The sequence below is a fragment of the Xyrauchen texanus genome, chromosome 16, assembly GCF_025860055.1.
Source record: "Xyrauchen texanus isolate HMW12.3.18 chromosome 16, RBS_HiC_50CHRs, whole genome shotgun sequence".
Taxonomy (NCBI): domain Eukaryota; kingdom Metazoa; phylum Chordata; class Actinopteri; order Cypriniformes; family Catostomidae; genus Xyrauchen; species Xyrauchen texanus.
The window spans coordinates 29,145,211-29,155,058 of NC_068291.1; the positions used below are offsets into that span (position 1 = coordinate 29,145,211).

General features: G+C 39.3%; 1 long non-coding RNA gene across 2 annotated transcripts; it reads right to left on the reverse strand.

The window, feature by feature from the left end:
* Positions 1–2,840: 2,840 nt before the first annotated feature.
* On the reverse strand, positions 2,841–9,709 carry LOC127657103 (uncharacterized). Of its 2 annotated transcripts, XR_007972249.1 has the most exons (4): positions 9,414–9,709; positions 5,878–5,944; positions 4,474–5,297; positions 2,841–3,888 (listed from the first exon to the last, which is right to left on the reverse strand). It is a non-coding gene; the product is annotated as an uncharacterized LOC127657103 (long non-coding RNA). The 2 variants fall into 2 exon arrangements; XR_007972248.1 differs by having other exon boundaries at positions 4,474–5,944.
* Positions 9,710–9,848: the final 139 nt, after the last annotated feature.

Genomic DNA, 9,848 nt, shown 5'->3' on the forward strand with positions numbered 1-9,848 from the left:
AATTATGTTATGAAATACAATGGCTTTGGCTGACGAGTTCTTTGTAGCTCAACATTCAAAGGGAAAATGCTAGTTGTTCATTGTTGCCTCAGTTCAGTTTATATATTATTATAACCGTTTATAAAAGTGCACTTTTAGTCTATATCCTCAGGCCTCTGTCCACAATTCCTGAGAGAATGTCTGACATATGGTACAGAACCAGCATCATGTCCAGCAGCAGACTGTGCTCTCTTCTCCTGTAGAACCAAACTAAACCAAACCCACAACATTAAGTGTGACAGTCATCTTAAAACTGAAGCATCCATATGTGTTTGATTCAATACTGTAGAGAGGCATACAACTGCTTGTAGAGGTTTTTGGGTGTATAGAAATGCTGTTCACAGCATTGTCGCTGTTGTTTGTGGTTTTAGATTTCTCTTTAAACTCCTCACGATGCTGAAACCCCCCACACTGACTGAAGCAGCATTCACTTCCTGTTGACATGAGAAAAAACTTCTTAAGATAAACAAGGTACAGGTACCTTACAGCCAAGACATTGAATATAGCCACATTAGGCTGATATAGAATCAGTCCAGATGGCATATTGAGAATTAAATTATATGGATATCTTGCCTTGTGTGAGACCTGTCGGGCACTGATGAGACACATGGTGTGATACATCAATCATCTCAGTATTCGTTGTGACAGTGTGTGTTGGTATCTGCACTGTTTGATCCAGTAAAAGGTGCTGAGTTTATTTCTCTCAAAAATGACTTCAGTTTTTGTCTCGTCAGCATTTCTCAAACACACCTGTAGAGGCAGTACACGTAAACTAACTCATAACACCTCACTTTTATGTCATTTTTTCTTTGTTAAATTATTTTCTCTAATATGCAGTGACAACTTTAAGTAAACCATTCGTTAGTTAATTTCCCCAAAAAGTGTAACCTCTGTGCCGCTTTCAAACATTGATCTGTTTGTTTGAGTGGCCCGGCCACCCCAACACAGCAACATTGGCTCGGCTAATGCCGTGCATTTGGGGTGGACTATCTGTTTACATTTATTCATTTGGCAGACGCTTTTATCCAAAGCAACTTACAAAAGACGAAAACATAAGTGAATCATCTTAAGGAGACAGTGGTACGAAAAGTGCCATACTACAAAGTTTCAATAGCATCAGAATAGTATACAAAACAGATTTAAGTGCAACATGAATATTTAAAACAAATTTAGTGACTGGTTAAGTGCTCATGGAACAGATGTGTTTTAAGTCATATTTTGAAGACAGAGAGTGAGTCAGCTCCACGGTGTAACCCGAACAAGAAGAGACAGTCATAATGTAAGTCAAACTGCGTTTTATTGCAGGCAGGCAAAAGTACAATCAAGGGGCAAATCCAGTGAAGAGTAGTCAAGGGGAGCGAGAGGTCGAAGCCGGGGAATCGGAGAGAGTAAAGGGGGCAAATCCGGGAGAATAGTAGAGGGGAGCGAGGGTCAAAGCCGGGGTAAACAGGATCAGCGAGACGGGACTAGAGGGAGCAAAAGACAGGGGAACAAGGGAGCTGGCAAGCTAAGGGGTAAACGAGAGGAGTTTCAGAACTAGACGAGACTAGCGGGGGGCAAAGACACGGGAAACTAAATACAATAACCAACAGGAGTGAGACGAACGGGTTGTGAAATATATAGGGGCGAGTGCAGGTGTAAACAATGATAGGTGATGAGACGAGTGCAGGTGAAACTAATGTGCAGGAGTGCAGATAACGCGAGTGCAGGTGGTCATAATGTTCTGGGGGATTGGAAACGCGTGAGAAACTCGAGGAAGGGAGATTGCCTACGAGCATGTGAGCGAGTAGGAGCAAAGTGGGTGTGAGGGCTCGAGCGAGCAAAAAGAGCATGCGAGCTCGAGGGGGCGGAACGAGCGTGGGAGCTCGAGGGGGCGGAACGAGCGTGGAAGCTCGAGGGGGCGGAGCGAAGGAGCGGGGTTCGTGACACACGGATGGAGTTGGGAAGTCATTCCACCAACGTGGTATGATGAAACTGAAAGTCTGGGAACGTTAGACCAATGTCAATACACACCTACGAGAAAACTGGGATGAGGGACCTTCGACTAGTAATGAAATTCAATACATTCTTGACCTGAGAGCAAAACTACACACTTTGGGGCAACTAACACAGGAGAATTTGCTCCAGGCTCAAGAACTGTATAATTGGGGCACTCAACTACGAGAGATAAAGTTCTTGTATTACTCCCCACATCAAGCTCCAAATTACTCGCCAAGTTGCAAGGGCCCTTTGAGGTCACACGGCGAGTCGGGTTTGACTAGGAGGTTAAGTGAATGGATAGGGTGGGGCCAATCAGATATACCACCTCAACATCCTAAAACCATGGAGAGAGGCGGTCCCTGTGACCTTGGTGACAGTGGTTCCTGAGAGGGAGGGGCATGGACCGGAGGTGAATTTAAAAGTTAATCAAATCACCCCAGTTACTTGTGGAGACCACCTCTCACCACCCCAACCTAGTACTGAGTACTGGGCAGGCCAGATGCCCCCCCGGCCTGACTCAGGCAATGAGGGTATGTAGAAGAGGGGCTGTGGTATTTACTATATATATATATATATATAATATACACACTAAATACAGTATGTGTGTGTGTGAGTATATATATACATATATATATAATTTTATAATAACATTTATTTATGTTATTCATATATATATATGTTTTGAAAGCTGAAAATAAAAAGGACATAAAACACAACACATATTACCATATGGGGATTCAAGACGACTGTGAGGTTGTACACTGGCGGCCAAAAGTTTGGAATAATGTAAAGATTTTGCTCTTATGGAAAGATATTGGTACTTTTATTCACCAAAGTGACGTTCAACAGATCACAATGTATAATCAAGACATTAATAATGTGAAAAATTACTATTAAAATGAGAAAAAAGTTCAGAACTTCTTAAACTACTTCAAAGAGTTCTCATCAAAAATCCTCCATGTGCAGCAATGACAGCTTTGCAATCCTTGGCATTCTAGCTGTCAGTTTGTCCAGATACTCAGGTGACATTTCACCCCACGCTTCCTGTAGCACTTGCCATAGATTTGACTTGTCGGGCACTTCTCACACACCTTACAGTCCAGCTGATCCCACAAAATCTCAATGTGTTTAAGATTAATTACACTCTTTTCCAATTATATGTTGTCCAATGTCTGTGTTACTGTGCCCACTCTAACCTTTTCCTTTAGATTTTCTGTTTCAAAAGTGGCTTTTTTTTACATGAAACTGGTATTGAGCAGGTAGAATTCAATGAAGCTGTCAGCTGAGGACATGTGAGGTGTCTACTTCTCAAACTAGAGACTCTGATGTACTTATCCTCTTGTTTAGTTGTACATCTGACCTTCCACACCTCTTTCTGTCCTTGTAAGAGTCAGTTGTTCTTTGTCTTTGAAGTGTAGAAATCTTCAGCTCTTATTCCTCAAAACAATGATTGTCTGACGAGTTTCTAGAGAAAGCTGTTTCTTTTTAGCCATTTTTGACCTAATATTGACCTTTTAGGTTGTCTATTACAGGGAAGAAGAGGCCCCCATATTATCTAACTAGGCTAATATTCTCCTGAAATTATTTTCTCTGTGTTTGATTTGACATGACATCTTCCCCCATCTCCAATTCCCTAAATGGAATGATATTTAACCCTACAAATAATGTTTTGTGTATATTCCTAGTCCTGACTCTGACCGAGTAAATAGTGATAATAAGAATGAGCACACCTTTTTTCCCTAACATGTCAGAGGTTTTACAAACATTTCCATAAATGGTGAGGGAGCGTTTCAGCATTTTAGCCTCTTGGGGGTTTTCATTTGTGCTGTTGAATGTTCTCTTCATATCAGGTGCAGCAGAACTACAAGACTGATGCAGCAAAGGGAAACAAAGCAAGGAAAAAAGCTTAGGTTTATATTTACGTCAATTAAAATTATTTATTTATATCGCAACATAGGAATACAGTGTAATTACAACTTGAGATACTCTTACTATTTTTGTGAGTTCAATTTTGTGTGTTGCCACACTGGAGTATACATATTATCAATCATGTATCAACACAAGTTTCCATTATTTTATTTTACATCTATCACTCACAGCCCTCAATACATTTGTTAAGAAGATGAACAACCAATTGACTGTAAACCACAAAGAAATTATTTAGCAATAAATAGATTTCGTTCCTGTGAGATGGTTACAAAAGAGTCAACAGAGTCCCAGTGCTATTAGAATGATCTGACTCATACAGACAAATTTCAGGGTAACACAAACAAATGTTCCTGAGCTTGCCAGATCCACCAAAATAGAGTAACAATTATGAGGGTTTGGTAAATCTTTGTTAATTCATACACAACTATGGTGCTTACAACAAGTATGCCAAGAATGTGTATGGCATACTAGGAATACCTAATATTTCAGTTATGCAAAAAGGAGTGTCCGATGCATTCAGCTTACCAGAGTGAATTTGCTGGTTGTCAAGACTCCCTCTGCAACCTGCAATATACATGCACACAAGGGGAGATGGTTGGTTAATCAGATTTATATTAATAGAATAATTACACTCTTACATTGCATTTGCAACATACCCATGCAGGGGTTTCGGGAGACCCTGTGGGAGATTCTGGTACATTCATATCTCTCTACAATAACATTCAGACCCCAGGCAGAGGTTCCAAGAGCTGACTAATGCATAGGGGGTTGACTGGGGGGAGTTATTTTCCGAAGAATGGACTGAGTTACCCATTAAAACAGGTCAAAGTGTAATTGAGTGTGAATGAACCTCTCCTGAAACATCTCCAGTATTTTATATTTATGTTCCAAATGAAATAAGACGATAAAAAGCATGGCAACAGTGTAAATCTTAATTCAAAAACAGACTCCTTTTTATAGGAACATTAACTAAAGGCATTGTTTCTTAGAGAGAAAACAAACACATACCAGGGGACTGGACCATTGTGTTTAAGACCACAATGTTGTGGGTGTACAGTGTGGGATCTGCTTGGAAAATCTCCCTTTGAGATTGCTATGGCATTTCAGAAAGTTATGTTAAATGAGTTTGAATTTTACAAAGCAACAGGGAACAAACAATGAATCGCTCTGACCAAAATGAAGTCATCTTATTTAAGGTTAAATGGAAATTCTTCTACTTGTGTGCCTGAGGGCGGAGCCTCCTCCACCTCAGTCAGCCCATCCAGATCCACCACGTCTTCACAGTCATGCACCCAGATCACCTCACTCCATTTCGGATCCTGAAGAGGTGAAAGAGAGCCTCGAAACACCTGCAGATCAACATCAAAGGTTTATCTTTTTCAAGCTCTTTTAATTTCTCAAAGCCCTGAAATATATAGAAGCATAACAATCTATCACGATTCAGAGAATACAATTCAAAATGTATCAGATATACTTTATATAATAAGCTTTATGGTAAGTAAAAGGATTAATGTCACTAATTCATCACAGTAATGCTTTCATTGAAGATGTGGTAAAAAGACACCTGGTTTTGCAGTGAGATGTCTTGGGGGCTGGATTATTTCCAATTAAGGATTGTATAAGGATGTGGAAAGCATGCTAAAGAATAAGTACAGTTGCAGTGCAATAAATGAGCATTGGAACTTTGCTTACTGTGATTTCTATTACATAAAAAAACCAACGAGAAATGCGAGTTGTAATTTTATAAATATTCCACACATTAAGTTGCTCCTGGAGAAAAAACAAGATCCTATGACTGACTGGTATTTGACATATTCTCTCATCATAGTTGCAGGGGACTGATACAGGTGAAGATGTCCTCAGAAGCACGACTGATGATGCCCCTGTGTTTAGCTGAGATGCTGCAGCCCTGTATAGTGTAAGTCTTACCATTGTCTGGAGAGCCATAGACAATTACTCAGATGTTATAACCCTTCAATAGATCCGTGACCAAAGTCTGGGGACAGAGAGATAGAGAGAGGGATCAGCGTCTACATTTAGACACAAAGGAGCAAATTCACTAAACAGTGGCATCACCTTTGCTCGTCGTATTCACTAACCACCCGCAATCCAGTTTAAGCATGCACAAACAGAGCTGCGTCTTGAGTATTTAAGTCATTGTCATTCCTTTCTGCACAAACGCACCTACTTTATATGTAAATTAGGCTCACAATAGATTGGGCTTTATTCACAAAAATTGCCCGCCACAATTACATTGCACTATTACCGCCACATAAAAGCAGGCAGTAAAATTAATTTGATTTAAAAGAGATGTTTGTGTATATTTACTTTCGATAAGATCAGCAGTAATTAATCAAATAAGGATTGAATGATGGAGAACAGTGTTATAACTTATTGCATAGGGTACAATGGGGCTAAAGGTACACCTTACAGGGATAGTTCACCCAAAAATGAAAATTCCCAGATGTGTGAGACTTTCTTTCTTCTGCTGAACACAAATTAAGATTTATAGAAGAATAGTTGGTCCTTTCAATACAAGTAAATGGTGCCCAGAAATCTGAACATCCAAAAAGCAGATAAAAGCATCATAAAAGTAATCCAGCAGTGTAATGCATAAAATCATGCAGATACAGGTCAGGAGCTTGAGTTAATGTTCACATCAACCATCAAAATGGGAAAAATTTGACCTCAGTGATTTCAACCGTGGCATGATTGTTGGTGCCAGACGGGCTGGTCTGAGTATTTCTGTAACTGCTGATCTCTAGAGTTTACTCCGAATGGTGCCAAAAACAAAAAACATCCAGTGAGCAGCAGTTCTGCAGATGGAATCACCTTGTTGATGAGACAGGTCAACAGAGAATGGCCAGACTGGTTCAAGCAGACATAGAGGCTACGGTAACGCAGATAACCGCAATTGAACAATTGTAGTGAGTAGAATAGGATCTCAGAATGCACAACACGAACCTTGAGGCTGATGGGCTACAACAACAGAAGACCACATCGGGTTCTGTCAGCCAAAAATAGAAAGCTGAGGCAGCAGTGGCCACAAGCTCCCAAAACTGGACAGATGAAGACCGGAAAAACATAGTCTGGTCTGATGAATCTCGATTTCAGCTGAGGCACACAGATGGTGGGGTCAGAATTTGTCACCGACAGAATGAATCCATGTACCCAAACTGCCTTGTGTCAACAGTCCAGGCTGGTGGTGGTGGTGGTGTAATGGTGTGGTGCTGGCCATGTGTATCCCTTCATGGCCACAATTTACCCATCTTCTAATGGCTATATTCAGCATGAAAATGCCCCATGTCACAAAGCAAAATTCATCTCAATCTGGTTTCATGAAAATGACAATGAGTTCACTGTTCTTCACTGGCCTTCCAAGTCACATTATCTAAATCTGAACATCTTTGGGATGTGGTAGGATGGGAGATTCGAACCATGAATGTGTAGCTGACAAATCTGCAGAAATTGCATGATGCAATCATGTCAACATGGACTAGAATCTCAAAGGAATATTTCCAACATCTAAGAAAGTAGGCTGTTCTGAGAGCAGAGACCCTACCCAGTATAGTGTTCCTAATAAAGTGATCATTGAGTGTAGATGGCCGTTATAAATCAGGTAGTTAGTAAAATAACAATTCTGTTTCTTTATTTATTTATTTTTGAATCCCCTTTTCTCACCAATTCCCATTAGGCTACTGCAGAGCATATACTAAGTATAATTATATTAATCCATCCATCCATCCATCGTCAACCGCTTATCCTGTGTTAATTATATTAATATATAATTAAAATAAAGTATTAGACTTTTAACTCTCCTAAAATATACCTCATACATTCCCTTCCAGAGAGACTTTCTTCCCTTCTCACTCAAAGTGTTCGCGCTTGTTAAAGAGTGGCTTGCTGTTAGCAACCGTGTTACGTTACGTTTCCGTTTGTCCTACGAGGGCCGTCTCGTTTAAACGAGACTTGTCTAAAGGAGGACACTCGGTATACTGCAGCCTTCAAATGACTTGTTCTACCTAGCAAGCAGCCTTCCAAACGAGACACAGCCACAGTGTTTCTTTAAGAACAATACACCTGTACTCTCTTCTCAGCATGACCAACTCTCTTATTTTTTAACACTTGAGCGCTCCCTGTGCAACACACAGGACACAACAGTTTCCTCAGAAAGTGCCGCAAATGTTCTAAAATTATATTTAGACAGAACCATTTCCTCGGAAATAGATGAACATTTTTGAAAATGTGATTTATCGACGGTTAAATGTCCTCAAAATTCAAAATTTTGAATTACAGACGGAAACACACCCAGACATCTCCGAAAATTTCGATTTATAGACAAAAAAACAACAACTTTGTTGTATTTGTATTACACATATTCACTAGATCTAACCAAGGAACTAGGTAGACTTAATAAGTCAGGTAGTAAAATAGCTCTTCAATTCTTTATTGAACACACTCGACACACCTTTACAATTCACTTCTCTCAGCATGAACAGCACTCTTATCATTGTTGTAACCATTGAGTTATGCAACTCACAATAGAAGTTTTCTCAGAAAGTGCCACAAATATTCCAAAATTCAATTTATCGATGCACAATGAGCTGCTGACTGACAGTATGAAGTAAAATTAACAACTTTAATAATGTAATTGGTAATATTGGTTATTACCAATTCCTCATTATTTGTGGACGAGTGACAACAACAAATGCACTATCCTCCACCAGTAACCTCAAGACTGAGCAGCTACATAAAACCTAGAATGACCTGTAGATGGCAGTATATATCTTACAATAGAGTCAAATCTGCTGAGCCAGATTACACAGAAGACAGCAATTTTACTTCACATAACAGAGTTGTTGTGTCTCACATTTCACATAAAAAGTTACTCCTCTCATCTCCTCTCTGAGATTGTATAGTAGATAGATTTTATTTTAAATTTTACTTATGCATTTTCAGGCATCTGTTTTCTGCAGACTGAAAATGAGAACAAACGTAATGAATTTAGTGCTGTAGATATTAACTGACTAAACGACGCAATTAAACAAAAAACATTTTCTTCATTAACAAAGGTCGTCATTTTTATTTGTACAGCTTTTCCCAACACACATCGTTTCAAAGCAGCTTTACAGTGATCTTTGTGTAGTTTGATTAAATATTATTGTAAATTGTGTAATAATAAATACAATTTATATATAAAAAAAGCAATAAAAATAAAATAAATAATAATTGTATTTAGAACCCCAATGAGCAAGCTGATGGCGATTGTGCCAAGGAACGAAAAACTCCATAAGATGTTGGTTACTGTAGAAAAATAACCTTTACATCATGAATATCATGCCAATATTAGTTATTTATATCTTTTGACTTAAGAGTATAGTCTATGTATTCCATTTCAAGAGTGTAGTCCATCAACAGACAAAGGTGATGCAGGCAGAGATCAGTGAGGTGCAGCGCAGTTCAACCTGCAGGGTAGGTTGAAGGTTCAGTGGGGTCCATCCTAAATCCAATGCAGTTCAGGCAGTGGCATATGAAGTATCCAATGTCTTACAGTTGGAGTTGGCATTAGTTCATACTCTTCAGTCAAAAGATTGAAGTAATGTCTGGCTAGCACCAGCTGAAGTTTGTCATCAACACTCAGAAACACATAGCAGTGGAGTCCAACACCAAGCAGGAACGGAGCTGGATCTGGACGGAGCTGGATTTTAACAGCTTCAGTTATACATTATCAAGATTTTCTGTTGAAATGAGTAGAAGTATGGCTAGGTTGGCCTCTGAACAGCATTTCTGAGAAAGGTTCTACTGTACCCCTCAGACCAGATTCTAGAATTTCAAACCTTTAGAACTTAAGGAAAATCCTGAGGGCTTTAAAACTTAATTTTAATATGTTCTGATAATTC